The sequence below is a fragment of the Athene noctua genome, chromosome 19 (assembly GCF_965140245.1).
Source record: "Athene noctua chromosome 19, bAthNoc1.hap1.1, whole genome shotgun sequence".
In the NCBI taxonomy this organism is placed as follows: Eukaryota; Metazoa; Chordata; class Aves; order Strigiformes; family Strigidae; genus Athene; species Athene noctua.
The window spans coordinates 5,402,505-5,416,885 of NC_134055.1; the positions used below are offsets into that span (position 1 = coordinate 5,402,505).

General features: G+C 44.3%; 1 protein-coding gene and 1 long non-coding RNA gene across 2 annotated transcripts in view; one reads left to right on the forward strand and one right to left on the reverse strand.

The window, feature by feature from the left end:
* The window catches only part of TAOK1 (TAO kinase 1), a 72,255-nt gene extending 61,397 nt beyond the window's left edge, over nucleotides 1–10,858 (reverse strand). Inside the window, exon 1 of the mRNA XM_074923201.1 lies at nucleotides 10,593–10,858. The gene's annotated coding sequence lies outside the window, so the exon portion shown is untranslated. The remainder of the gene's footprint in view (nucleotides 1–10,592) is intronic.
* Nucleotides 10,859–11,684: 826 nt separating this feature from the next.
* On the forward strand, nucleotides 11,685–14,159 carry LOC141968394 (uncharacterized). Its single transcript, XR_012634858.1, has 3 exons — nucleotides 11,685–11,920; nucleotides 12,047–12,138; nucleotides 13,977–14,159. It is a non-coding gene; the product is annotated as an uncharacterized LOC141968394 (long non-coding RNA).
* The last annotated feature ends 222 nt before the right edge of the window (nucleotides 14,160–14,381 follow it).

A 14,381-nucleotide genomic window follows, 5' to 3' on the forward strand; every position in this document is an offset into this window, starting at 1 on the left:
GTCACACGGAGATTTATCCTTCATGTAATACCTGAACTCAACATATTGACATGACTGGCAAGCTCAGAAATAAGTGAGGAATATCTGCAAAATCTTGGAAACAAATTTCCAAGATGCTTCTTGGAGATTCGAGACACCAAACTAGAGGGTACATGACCATTTTCCTTGCCCCTAACAATTTGTGACTTAATTTTAAACAGCAACAACAAAAAAAAAAACAGCAAAGGAAAAAAAACCAGAATTATAGAAGGGGAAGATATTAAACAACCAGTGGTCACATGGCTCCGGTGATAGCTACTAAACAACACAATGGTGACAAATCATTCAACAGCTCTTTGCTGTGATTTTTTGGTAATTAAATATGAAATTAAGGAGATTGCCATCTCCACCTTAGGCACAAGCTAATCACTACTAGCAGCCTGCTCAATTCAGACAGAATACTAATAATTTCTCAAAGCAGCAAAACAAACAGCCTTGCGATGAAAGGGAAATGCTCCAACAAAAACACCAACCAGGTATCATCTCCAGATTTTGTCCAGAAAAAGATTTTTTAAAGACACCATCATACAGGATCTCTCACACCTCCCCAGACCTTACAAGTCCTGTTATTACTGTTCATCTACCTTGAAAAATTCTGGCATAACGAATGGTTGATTTCAGATAGAATGCAATTACAGATTTCTGTGAAGAAGCTGAAGTTGTCTACGTTGTTTGACTTTAAGACTTTAAACAGTAAAATGGTAAGACGCTAGAATACGCTATCTAAATATCTCTGTCTCCTGCCCCAGTGATTAAAAAGAAAGAAAATGAGACAAGCAACTGCCATTAAGGAAGTATCAAAAGGAGGTGGGAACCCCACTCAGAGAAGGAATTTTACTCCTAAGTTTGAAGTCTGATATCTGTTATATCGGATGGGCCCAATGAAGCATGCTGAGTCCTGTTGGCTTAACTCTTGAAACTAGTCAGGACAGACGGACAATGACCATCTCTGTAATTTTCTGTTTATGTATTTACAGAACGTATTTTACTGGTGAGACCGTATGTGTCATGTCCTTAGAAATGCTAATCACAGGCATGAAATCACATATAGAAAACCCCTAAATCAGCAGGTGCTCGATGCCTCCAAACCAGAAAATAAGCAGACAAGTAGAATCACAACTCACACCATGCTCTGCTTCCACTCATGCTTCTCCGTACCACTCATGCTAGCCTGTATCATCCTTGTTTCCCCAACACCTATGTAAATAGGTAGGTAGATTTTGCAATGCGCGTGATAAACAGGTACAAACTATTTCAAACCAGCACAGGTAGCATGAGTTCCAAAGCTGAAATCAGATCTTGGATAAAACTTGCTAAGTTTCATACTCCATGGCTGCGGCAACATCCAACAAAAACTGCTCAGAAAACCAAGGTCCCAAAATATTGAGCACTATCACACAAGGACTAATTTCAAGGTTTTTATGCTTTATTTGGGGTTATCCTAGTTTTGAAATAACATGACTGAAGCAACAAAATCTTTAGTTTTATTATTTCAAACAAGCCCCTGCGATTTTACTGCATAGATATGCTTTAAATGAATACCAACACCATAAACTTCTCTGCAGAGACAGCTAAAGTAGAATCTAGAACAGATGAAAGTTACTTGTGATGAGCTGAGCAATGACTCGCCTGGCAATGCTTACAGATTCCTGGCAGGTACGGGGGCTCGGAACTCTTCTTCGTTCCTAGTGTATCAGGTGAGAATGCTTTCAGCTTTTTACAGAAAACAGCAGCATGCATTTGCACTACACAATAACTAGACCCTTAAGAAGATGTGAGATTCAGCTGTAGTAGGGACTGCACAAACAGGATAAAAGGATACACTCTGCCTCCACAGATTCCATAAAGATGTACAAACAATTCCCAAGTCTTGCAATTATATATGCACAAGAATATTTTTAACTTAGGTGAGCAGTCCCCAGTTATCTCTGTGTGTGACTGACTCCCAAAATGAAAAGACTGAGTTTGTTGTTCATCAAGTTCAGGGACTGGTCTACAATGCATTAAAGGCCCCTTTCAAATTTATTCAAAAATAAAAACCAGCAGCAAGTCACATCAAAGTAACATAGAATATTACAAATTTAGTAATAGTAACATATTTATGCTGATGATTTTTATTAACAAAAATCAGCAACAAGTCACATCAAAGTAACATATAACACTACAAATTTCAAGATTTAGCCAGCACATTCATGAACAGCATCAAATTGCCATTATGGTAAGAAAAATCTACATAATGCTCTCATATGATGAAACAAAAAAACCCAATCTTCTGCATGATTAGTAGGTCAGCCAGACTTTTAGGAAGAGATCTGGGACAGTGGTGCTGCTGAACTCTGAGGTCTGTGCTGTGTCCCCACAGACAATGCATTGTCTTGTACACTCCTGCTTCTACTTTAGAACCTGGGAGGTACTGAGGTCCTGCTGGGCAGATGTTCATTAGGGACTAAGGAGACAAAATTCTTCCACCTCTGTCACCAGCTACGCTGGACAAATCATTCACTCCTCCACCTGCGCTTCAGTATCCCACCTTATAAATGTGAAAAAGAAATATGCATTCATCATCCATTTAAAATACCTTGAGATTTATGGATGAAATTCAGAACTGGGAATTACTATTATTATCCTGCCAACTCAGAGAAAAGTATAAAAACATCACACGTGTAAGATAATCTTTCTGTGTTACATCTTTCTTAAATTTCTATTTGTGTATTAATATTTCATTTCTCATCATATTAATATTAATGATAGCTATTCCTATTTAAACATAAAAATATCTGTAATACCTACAAAAAGCATAGTGATCAGACCAATTTATAGTCACTATAGTAATTAATTTTCAATACCAGAGAACGCAATGGGAAGACTATTCAAATGAGGATCATACACCCTGGTGCTGGACCAGCCACTGTGGAAAGACTCCAGAGCCCCGTGCAATGCCCAACCTGCACCGTCGTCCACAATTACCAATTCCTACAGCAGGGGAAATATAAGATATTTAAAATAATGTGTGAATTGATATTTTCCAGAGATAGGGGCTATTTAAGAAAAAGCACCTACCATTAAAACATTTTTGAAAATATGGACTTTTCCAATTTTTTTTAAAAAACAGAGTGCATCAAAAACCACACCTCAAATCTTTTTTAATAAACTAGCAAATAATTATTTAAACGTTCTTTATGGTTTTGTCACTAATTATGAGCTAGTGAAGGTAAATCACATTCTTTACAAGTAAACTATCTTCATGTTAGTCTAGTATCCAAAGCGCTCTGCTTGCTATTGACAAATATGGAACAAATCTTTTGCCCAGTCTTGTTTCTGCAAACAAATGTAAAACATCAGTATTGCAATGAAATCAAAGGTAACGGTGAGGATGAGAACTTGCTTCTTCCCTAACGATTTATTTTGGATTAAAAGCATGCATATTGACCTCTTAAGCACGGATTGGTTTAGTGTTTGGGACCCTGTACTCAAGTCTTTGCAGGCAGCAACACTGTGAAATTTTGAAGGCTCTGGTCAGTTCAGGACTGCTGTGCAGGTTGATCTGGTAAGAATGTGGTCAACTTCTGAGCCAGCAGCTCACAGCAACATCTTCTGAGAGTGGGAGAAGGAAATATCTCCAGTGATTGTCATGCAATCAACTAAACTCAGACCAAGCATCCTCTCCCACCTCCATAGGTACAAACTAGTGCTTGTATGGCTCTGGGCACTTGACATGGCTTTTGGAATGGAGATGCTCCAAGATTCCTTTGCCCTGTACTGTGTCAAATGAAGGAAAAATAATCTTCCATCCTCCACAAAGGACAGATGATCAGCATTCAGATGGGTTTGCCTGCATTCTTGCTGCAAAACGGGCAGGTCCCAGCAAGATTTAACAGGAGGTTCTACCACACACCTCCAGCCAGAGACTAACCTAGTTTTAAATACTTCAAAGCATAGGTTAGAGGGGGTTTTGCGTGGAAAGGAAAGAAGGAAAATTAAGCCAAAAACCCAGGTAAGAGTTCAGGGTTTGTCTATATGGCAATTAACCTATAATAAAAATGGAGCTTGGCATTCTTAGCAAAGGACTGCCTCTGAAATGTATCATTATTTCCTTCCCAACTTTGATATGCATTTCTAGAAGCCAGCATGAAATTTTGTCAAGGCCTAGGTTACCCTTTTCTTTAATTAAAGTTGCAGACCTTCATAGAAACCTCAATCTAGGAGCTTACCTGCATACTAGGATATAAAGTAGGGTTTGTACCAGTTCAGCTGATGCCAGGGAAAAATCGTATCACTGCAACACAGTTAGTCTGTACAGGGTGGTGAAACCACATTACTACAGTTAGTCCGGTACATAATTCTAAAGACAAGACTTTGATATGCAAAGAGTAATAAAAAAGCCCAAGGAGATGTGGGAGGGAAGTGGATTTAAAGGCAGAAGATGATCTGCTGTGCACAGATCCTGTGCTCTGTATGATCCTTGAAGAGGTAGACAGCTTACCTAGGGGTACAGGGCCAAATTGTACATAAATAGATTTCAAAAGCAGAGCTTAACTAGTTTGCTATCTAGGCCAGGAAACATTTCTGGAACATATTTAACACAGTTTAATCGCATCAAATCATGGCTGGCCCAGAACTGATTTTAACAACTGTCAACTGCTCTTTGGAACAGGCAAAGCCAAAAAGTGAAGATCACAGTGTACAGTTTATGAAGAACTCAGAGACAACCTGAACATTCAGAGCAGCAGCAAAGCAAGGCACATTCAAATCCCATGATCTTTATTCAGATTGGGTTACAAGGAAGTGGGAACTGGGAGGAGCTAATGCTACTGACAACTGCAAGCCAGAACTAAAGAAGAAACATGTTGCCCTGCCACCGAGACGCAGCTTGAGAAATCCTAATAACTGATGGTTTCCCATGGAGAAAGTTACTGCACTACTTACTGTATACCCGTGGCCTATTTGAGAAACAGCATTAGCAAAAATAACCTCTCCTCTCATCTCCTCGGCTGGGGGAGGGAGTGACCGTCACCAATTAAAAGGGGACTGAGGCGGGAAATAAGAATTGCATATTAAGAAGGGGGAAGGAGGCAAAAATAACAAACATGTGCAATACCACATGCGATTCTTTCCAAGAAATCCCAGTACAACAATTCTCTGGGAACAGGCTCATGAGTCTGTTACTGCCTTTGAGTAGTGGTATGTCAAAGAGGAAGGGTTGCTGGATGCTTGGAAAACAGGCTGAACACATGGATGGGGAACAAGCCAAAAACTGTTACAAGAAATGTTCCCTACTCTTTTAACATAGTTGCATTCCCATATTCCACTTTCCCATGCTCCTGGATCCCAGAGCTTTCCACAGGTTAGAAATCATCCAGACCAGAACAAACCGAAGCTGAACCAGCAATGCAAAGAGGAGGGACTGATCCTAAAGGGTCTAACTCCTAAGAAACTGTGTCTGCTGATGTTCAGTGAATGGCAGTAGACTAAAGGGAAGAAAGAGGGGTTCTGAAGTTTAGCTGAACTAAGTGAAAGCCTGAAAGCAACTTTATTCACCTTTTAAGAATTGCAGTATAATACACATTGGCTTTTGGTCTGAAAGCTATAAGCAAGAATCTCCAAGATTAAACATCAAAATTTACTTTTCAAGTATGGCTTGACATCACTGACACGAAGCAAAGCTTCCAACTAAATTCACAAGCACCACTCACCCACATTCTGATAGAAGGCTGCCCTGTAAACACACTACACTTGATGAGCGTAGGAGAAAACTGTTTTTATAAAATTACATCTCACTCTAAAGAAAATATTTGCATGGCTGTAGCCAGGAGTGTAATAAGGGTCAGTAGAAGATCACAGGCATAGAAAATTGCAGAGCCTGCCAGCTTTAGAGTTCTGAGATTTTTACTTCTTTCCTCAAGATCTAAGTTTTCCCCAAAACAAAACATCTCTAGCCTTTTCCATTGTAAGGACATTTTTCAATATGTAAATCTCACACTGTCACCCCATCCTGACCCCTAGAGAAAAATCACAGCTGTTTCTAGCCAAGCAATACAACAGGCAAAACTATTAGCTACTGTCCGCTCATGTTAAGAAGGCATCACCACCATCACTCAGAATGTCTGTTGGACTGTCCTCACCATACCCCTAAGAGAAGGAAAACCTCATCTTCAAGCTACCATGTAAGTGCATAACTAACTCTGCATAGCTGGGTTCAGCAAACTCCAATTAAACTTTCAGATAAAACTTATTGCTGCTTTGATAATTTCATGCTATGTTTACAGTGGCTACCTTGCCTTTTCTTCTGGCAAAGAAACCAAGATTTATCAGGATGTCAAGAAAAAAAAACAAATGTCAACAGTAACAACATACTAATTTCTGATAAAGTATTAAAAGTTCTCAGTGGCCTCCCTTGGGCAATTAAAAAAAATATATACTGTCATTCCAGTGATCACCAATTATTTGTTTAAAAACTGCTTTAAGAAACCCTGTTTGGAGCATCCATTGTGCTGCCTAATGCCCATTGCGTTTCTAAGGGCCTTCAGAATTTATTCGTTCCTCCATGTTTTGTACTGTAAATGAGCACTTAGACAAGGAGTAGGGAATAGAGTGTCTAAAAGCCAACTGTGCTTTTAAACAGCGCTCCATCCTTTCCTCCTGTTTTGTGCACACTTTTTTCCCATCAGACACTTTGCACTCCACCTCTGATTTCATGTTTTTATATTTTAACTTCTGCTTTCACAGGGAGGACTCTGCTTCGCAGCTCTGCACAGCTGAGCTCCCTCTGGAACTTCACATGAGGGGATTAGTGGTTTTCTGACCCTTTATCCATTGGATTTTTTCCAGTCTCTTCTCTACACAGAAATCAATGTATTATGAGCTACATCTCAGCATGTTAAAGAACAATGAAAACAAAGAATCCTGAAACCTAACTACTACAAGTTTAGGAAAAAGTGCCAAGTGCCACCAGCCACCTCTGCCTCCAAACATTTCTCTTTGAGCAAGCTGTGGTTCCACAGCAGCATGAACTGATCTAATTGCTGGCTGTCGTGGCGCAGCCCAATCCCCTGGGCTGTCTCTAACATCACCTAAATGTGCACCGAGACATTTCAGATCACCAAGCTGGCACAAAACTCTTTCCATCTTTCCTTAGGTTAGCTTTCTGCTGGTGTGGTTCAGTGCAGGACCAAAGACCAGAACCAGTGGAATGACATACACAGAAAAGCAGGTGGAGGACAGGACCACGCACCTAAATCAACTTCCAGCATAACAGGAACTCACCAGCGAGCACAAGGCCACGAGGTTTCACCCTCTGTCATGATGGTCAAGAATGAGCAGCTTGTGGCAAAGACACATTCAAGAGTTACAAAAGAAAGAACAGCCATCGGTCTCAAAAGTTATTAAATCATCCCTCTGTGTACTGCTATAAGCAACCTTGTCTCAAACATGGTTAACTGAGGGAGGAAATCGGTGTTCCCCATAACTGAAGCCCTGCTGTCAGACCCAAGGTAACTTTCTAATTCAGACGTGATTCTAGTCCAGAGTTGAAGTTAAGCTCTTCTCTTTGTCCAGGTTCACAAAAGGAACTAAATTACATACCTTCACACTACATAGCATACCTGAACAGGAAAAATGTAATGGCCACCCATAACCATTGTAATTCAGAAGACAAGAGGCTGGGTCACCACTGGTAATACCAAAGATTTTTATAGTTTCTAGTGTGCACTTCAACGTAACAATAGGTTGTTGACGTGATTTTAACATGAACAGAAAGACAACTGAAAATGCTTTTAAGATCAGATCTTAGTGATTACAGAAGTGTTCTCCAAAATACAGTAAGAAGGGAATAACAGTGATATTTACCATAGCTTCCTTACCACTTCTGGATCACAAAGAGTCAGATCAACCCTAAACATTTTGTTATTTGACAAAACATCTATACTGTCAAATAAATTTATATGAGGCATGTTTTGCAAATGACTGTAGTCTCTATTAAGTTAGATCAGGAGTATATCCTTGCAGAGGAGATAAGAGACAACAGCAGTAGTACATCCAGTCTGTCTTTGCTAGAAGGAGCATTAGCACCTGAAAACCACCTAAAGCTCCTGTTGAGTATGCAACGGTTGTGTCCAAGTAGAACTCACTACTGCAGAGTCAGCTACCTACAACATCTTTAAAACAAATCTCTGAATTCACGGCCCTATCTATTGTTCTCTACAAAACAGCCTCATTACAGGAAATCCACTACTAGGATACATCTGAAGATGTAATTATTAGTGTGATATTTACTTCTCTTCTAATGTATCTCACTCACTAAGCATAAAAACTGAGGCTCTTACAACTCATTAAAAATATGCTATTCTGGTGACAAAAACATGAATTGTAATAGACAGGCAAAGATGAAAGCTGCACAAATGGACATGTTATTTGGATGGAAGTAAACATTTAAAATTCTCCAGCCTAGCTTACACCAGAATTTAACAGAAGGACATATGATAGATAACTTTTTCTAATAGTCTAACTTGAGGCCTAAGTCACCTTATCTGTATATAATTTTAACGCCAACATCTGGTCCTCTACATGCAGCACTTAATTTCAGTCCCGTTAAAAAGGAAAAAAAGATAAAATCAAACTATCCAAGGAGTTTTTACTTCAGGCAGTTGTGTTTCAACAGGATTAAATTTAATTTAAGCTGTTCTACCAGAATCACTTTCTCTTCAGCGAGACATTCTTAACAGAGGAGAAAAACATTCTCTCAAGTTCAAAGGACAAATTAAGGTTCAAGTTTATCAATGTGTTTCAGTCTTCAGATAAAAGGAAGAGAAGTCCTAAAAATGGCAAACACACCAGTCAGAACTAGGCCAATGTTGTGGAGAATCTAACATGAAGGCTCAAACCAATCGTTGATTAGGTTTGCCCTTGGACATAAGTAGCAAAAACTATGACACGCTTGCTATGAACAGGCACAAAGGCAAGGAAAACACAGGCTCGAAGTAGTGTAGAGAAAAACGTTATCTAAAATCATATTTATTGCAACGGAAGTTGCTATTCTGTAATACTGAAATATGAAAATGAACCTTCACTAGTGTCAAAATATATCACAGTTTTCCACTGTGTTTTCGCTATTATGATGTGCTATCTACTAATGCTATTTTTCAGACAGTGAAGATCTGAATTATACTATTCAACAATATATACGTATAATATTAGGGGTGATATTTTGAGAACATTTCATTTGAAGCATTCCAAGATGATAACCTTTATCCAAATACATAAAACAAGAGCCATGTCAAATGCACTATAAATAGCATTAATAGTAAGGAATCAATAACATCCAAACCTTTAGGTAACATCTTATTAATCCGCCCTTGGCATGCATGGACACACTGCTGTAAGGGCTCTCAAAATGCAATAGTCAAAGGTGAAGGACACAATTTGTTCAACTAGTTAAGGCAACTGCTATTTAACCAACTCACCCACTAAAATGCCACCTAATGAAATACTCCATACCATGATAAGCAGCAGAGACAAGACGATAAACACGAAGCATTTTGCTAAGAAAATAAACTGAAGTCCTCAAGGCCAATACCGTTCTGTCATTTTTCCTAAGGCACATAAAGATCTACATTTGACAACAACCATTTTAATCCCTGGTTCTCCCCCCCCCCATTTCTTGTACCGCGCCCAACACAATGGTATAACTGCATGTTACAGGCGCCCAGGTATCGCCTTTATATTTATTTCTGCTTTCACAGTGACAAAGGTGAACTGTAATGTTCCAAAGATGCTTGCAGCAAAGCAGACTGAACGGTATTTCTAAGGACATACCCACACGCGGGTTACAGAAATCTAGCCTCCATGAGATGTTTTAATCTGACAAATTAAAATGGTTGGGAAACGCTATTTGGCTAACGGAATCGGCCGCCACATGCATTGCTGTGGGGAAGCAATAAAAGGTCTTTAAAATAGGTCACTTTCATCCGAATCCCACACCAGCACCGAACAAAATGGTATTTACACTGAAAACTCACCACTTGGGGAGGAGCGAGGGGTAGGGAAGAGAGCTCGGGGGAAGGAAAAAAAAAAAAAAAAAAAGGGGGGGGGGGGGAGGGGGGCAGGAATCCGCGGCGGTCTCTGAGGGACCCCCAGCCCCCGGGGGCTCGGGGCTCGGCCGACGAAGCCCACCGGAGCCGCGCAGACAAAAAGGACCGAGGCGCAGGGCACGCCTGGCCGGGGGGGAACCGGCAGCCCTGCCCCAGCCCTAGGCCTCGGGCGGCCCCTGACAGCGGCGGCCGCGGGGAACACCCCGCCGGCGGCGGCCGCCCCTCCGAGGGAAGCGCCATTTCGCCTCCCGCTCCCCCGCCGGTGCTCAGCCCCGCCGCCGCCGGGGCCGAGGCAGCAGCCCCGAGTCCTGCGGCAGTGCCGCAGAGCGCGGCGGGGGAGGCGCCGGCCCCACCGGGCCGCCCGCCCCCCCCCTCCTCCCCGCTTCCACCTCCTCCCTCACCCCTCCCGGGGGCGCCCCCGCCGCCGACCCGCCCCGGCCGAGCCCCCCGCCGCGATGCCCGCCTTACCCTCCGCCGCAGCCGGGCTGGGAGCGCCGGTCGGCCCCCCGCGGAGGAGGAGGAGGAGGAGGCGGAGGAGGAGGAGAAGGAGGAGGAGGAGGAGGAGCGGGGCAAGGGGCGGCGGCCCCGCGGGGGGAGGCGCCCCCGGAGGGGCGTCGGGCCCGGCCCCCACGGGTGCCCGGGCGCGGCGGGCACAAAGGCGGCGGGGCACGGCACCTAAGATGGCAGGGCAGGCGCGGCGGAGCGCCCAGCCGCCGCCGCCGCCACCACCACGGCCGCCGCCACCGCCTGGGCCCCGCTCGCCGAGCCGCGGCCAGGCCGCGCCGCGGGGGCACGGCGTGCGGGAGGGCGGGCGGCGCCGGCCGTGCCTGCCGCGGCGGAGCGGGTCCCTCGGCCGGGCCGGGCCGCGCCGGGAGAGCTGCCTGCCCGCCTGCTGCCGCCTCCCCTCAGCGCCACCCGGGCTCCGGCTGCTCCGTCGCCGCCGCTCCGCGCTGCCCGCAGCCAACGGCCCCCACCCGCCCCTCTCGCGAGACTTCGCCGCCCTCTCCCCCCCCGCCCGCCTGCCTCACCGCGGGAGGGGCGGGGGGCGGCGGTTGGGGGGGAGGAGGAAGAGGAGGAGGAGGAGGAGGGGGGGGCGGAGCCGTGAGGGGGCGGCGGAGGGGCAGACATGGCGCGGCGGGCTGGGGGAGCGAGGGGCAGTGTGGGGGGGCGATAGGGCGCTGGGGGGGCTGTCAGGGCGAGGGGCTGCTGAGGGAGGAGGCGAGAAATCGGGGGGCGGGAGGGACCGAGGGGAGGGTCTGGGGGAACCCCGCGGGCAGAGGGGAGAGGGGCCTGAGGGAGAAGATGGGGGGGGGTGCCTGCTGCGAACGCCCTAAGGGCTGCGGGGGGGCTGCGGGGGGTGGAGGGGGAATGGGGAGGCTTGGCTGGGCGCTCTGGGGGGGAGCGGGGAGAAGGAGGGTTTGGGGACACGACAGGTGGGGCCTGGACACGGGTGGGGAGATGGAGAGAGCGGGCAGGGGAGAGGCCTGGGGGCAGGTGGGTTTGGGACAGGACAGCTGGGGGGGGGGGACACGACACCCCTGAGGGGAGCTGCCTCGCTGCCGGGAGCAGCTCAGCTACGGGGGGTGACCGGGGGGGCGGGGGGCGTCTGCTTGTGCCAACTCTTGTGCAACTGGCCTGACCAAATGGGTGCGTTTCAGGCTGCCTGCCCTTGGCCGAACCGTATCCGGTTTATAGCCAGAAGTGTGTGGGGGGGGGAAATAAAAAAAAACTTCACGGGCCAAACACATGGCCTCCCGAACTGTGGTCTTGGCTCTCAGTGGTGGGTTTTGAACTTGGTAGGTTGTTGAGCCTTTGTGTGCTTTAGTATCTCCATCTATGAACTAGAGATAACAGTTGGCTTCACGCAGGGATTAATTATCGTGTCTTGTAGTCACGTATTTGTTTATTTGTTTTTACTATAGATTACAGCTGGAGGAATTCTAAACAGTCCACCTCTCCTAGTCATGGTGTTTAAGCGCATTGTGCTCCTGTCTGAGCAGAGGAAATCACTGAGGTCAGTCTCCCTTGTGTTTATAGTTGCTTTCCCTTTCAGAAGTATGGGGGCAAGGAATCATCAAAATAACAGTTTGTACTGACATCCTGATAATAAATTAATGGAAACAGTTATATAAGACACAAAGTTTATAAAAGGTGTGTTTGTAGGGATTGCTTCCGCTTTTAAACTGAGGATTATATCTGAAGGGACAGTGTTCTCAGTTATAAAGTACCGTGAAAAAATTCATGCTTTTGGGGTGTCCCCAGTCCGAAATAATACGGTTCTGTAAATCTAGTATTACTGACACTGCTGAAATAAAACAAGCAAAACAAACTTCCTACCTATTTTCCCATAAACTAACAGGTAATTTGTACCCTAAGAAGGCTTTGGATCCAGCAGGCGTTAAGGATGATGCTGGTTACTATTTATGTAAACTTTGCATTTACCTTTAGACAAGCAGAGCTACTGGGGACTATTTAACCTGGGATGGGGGAAACCTGAGGAAGGTTGAGGGCAGAGGTTGGCTGTAATAATTGTGGACCACATCTAGAGTTTTGCAAACTTGTCGCATAGTGGTCTGATACTTTGCTGTTCCAAATCCCAATAGGAAAAGTAAGACAAATGTGGATTGCTTCAAACATATGTTGTTGTAAGTATTGGGAGAGGCAAACTAAAGGTTTATCTGATTATCTCAACCTTGAAGTTGGCAGCTATGACAGGAAACTTGGTTTCATTCATCTGCCAAAGATATTTGTAGCATATCATTTGACAAGTTAAAAGGCATTTTTGTAATGGCACAAAAATAAAACCATCCACTTTCTGAAACTGCAGTTTCTGTCTTCTAAAATAATATGGGTTTGGAGACATGCTTCTGGGGAAATTAAGGACAAACTTGAAAGGTAAATATTTGTGTTTTCAAATGGTAGAACAATGGTGTTTAACATGAATCTGCTCAGCATGGCCTATCAATATAAATCTGTTCTGGTACTTCTTTTGTCAAATTAGTGGGTATCATTGGTTTTGGAGGTGGGAGAACTAAATGGAGCAGTAAGAGGGAGTGATCAGCCTGTGGGGTCATAAGGTAGAACTGAGAATCAGGTTCTTCTGAATCTTGATCTTGTACTTCTTCCTGAAGACAAGGTGCCTTTAAAATTCATGAATTATGAGAGTAAGAGCTTCAGTTAGTAAGGTCTGTGGAGCTAACCCAGCAAACACCAGCAGAGATTCTGGGCCTCAGCTCATTGTGTTACACATATTAAAAGATAATGATAGCTCTAGGTAAAAAGCCTTAGAGTCTCTAACGGTGACTGCAGAAAAATGTGAATAATGCTTTACCATTAACTATCAAGTATTTTGCTTAAAATACTAGACCTGCGTTGGATATGTATTCAGTGACTGCTTCAAAAATAAACAGTATCATCTGTGGACCACCAGTTGGAAAAAGTCCACTGAAATTCTGAAGCAACAGACCATATGAAAACTATGATGTTTATGGTCACCAGCTGAACTAAACAGGCACATTTAGTATGCTTTTCCAGCCCTGTGCTGTTAGGCACGCTCATGCTCAGATGATCATAGTAGATATCTAGAAAGTTCGTTTAATTTAGTTCGCTAATTTCCTGATGCAAATTTAGTTCATTTAAAGAAAAACTAAAGAGTTTTATGTATGAATGCGTCTGGGATTTTGTACGGGTGCATGCGGAAGGGTGGCGAGGAGATAGGCAATGGAGGTCAGTGCAGCTATTTCCCAGATTCTTTATAATAAATCCCTTTATGCTTTGTTCAGGCAGCAGAAATGTCTATTTCACATTGTAGCATATTGTTGCTTATGTTGTCCTTGGCTGGGTTTCCTCTAGGTGTCCACCTGCCAGGCTCTCCACTAGCCATCACGTCACCTAGATTTATTGTGCTTTCTTACCTAAAAACTTCCTAAGCCCACGCCCACTGCTCCTCACCATGGACCATCGCTCCGCCGTGCCTTGGACCTCCTCGCTTGCTGTTTACCTCGCTCAGGTACTTGTTGGGGAACCCCCACTGGGACGACGAGGTAATAAAAGCCTTTAGATGACCTTTGCGTGTATTGTGTTTGTGCATCCGACCCTGCTTGGGTCTGGTGAGGTGTCACCGCTGGTGGAGGCCAGTCCGGTGTCACCGCCTGGATCTGACAGATTTGTACCAGTGTACCTATCAGATGGCTGTACCCAAAGTTAATTCCATCTGAAGGAGGTGCCAGAACATCAATAAATAAAAATTACAAATTG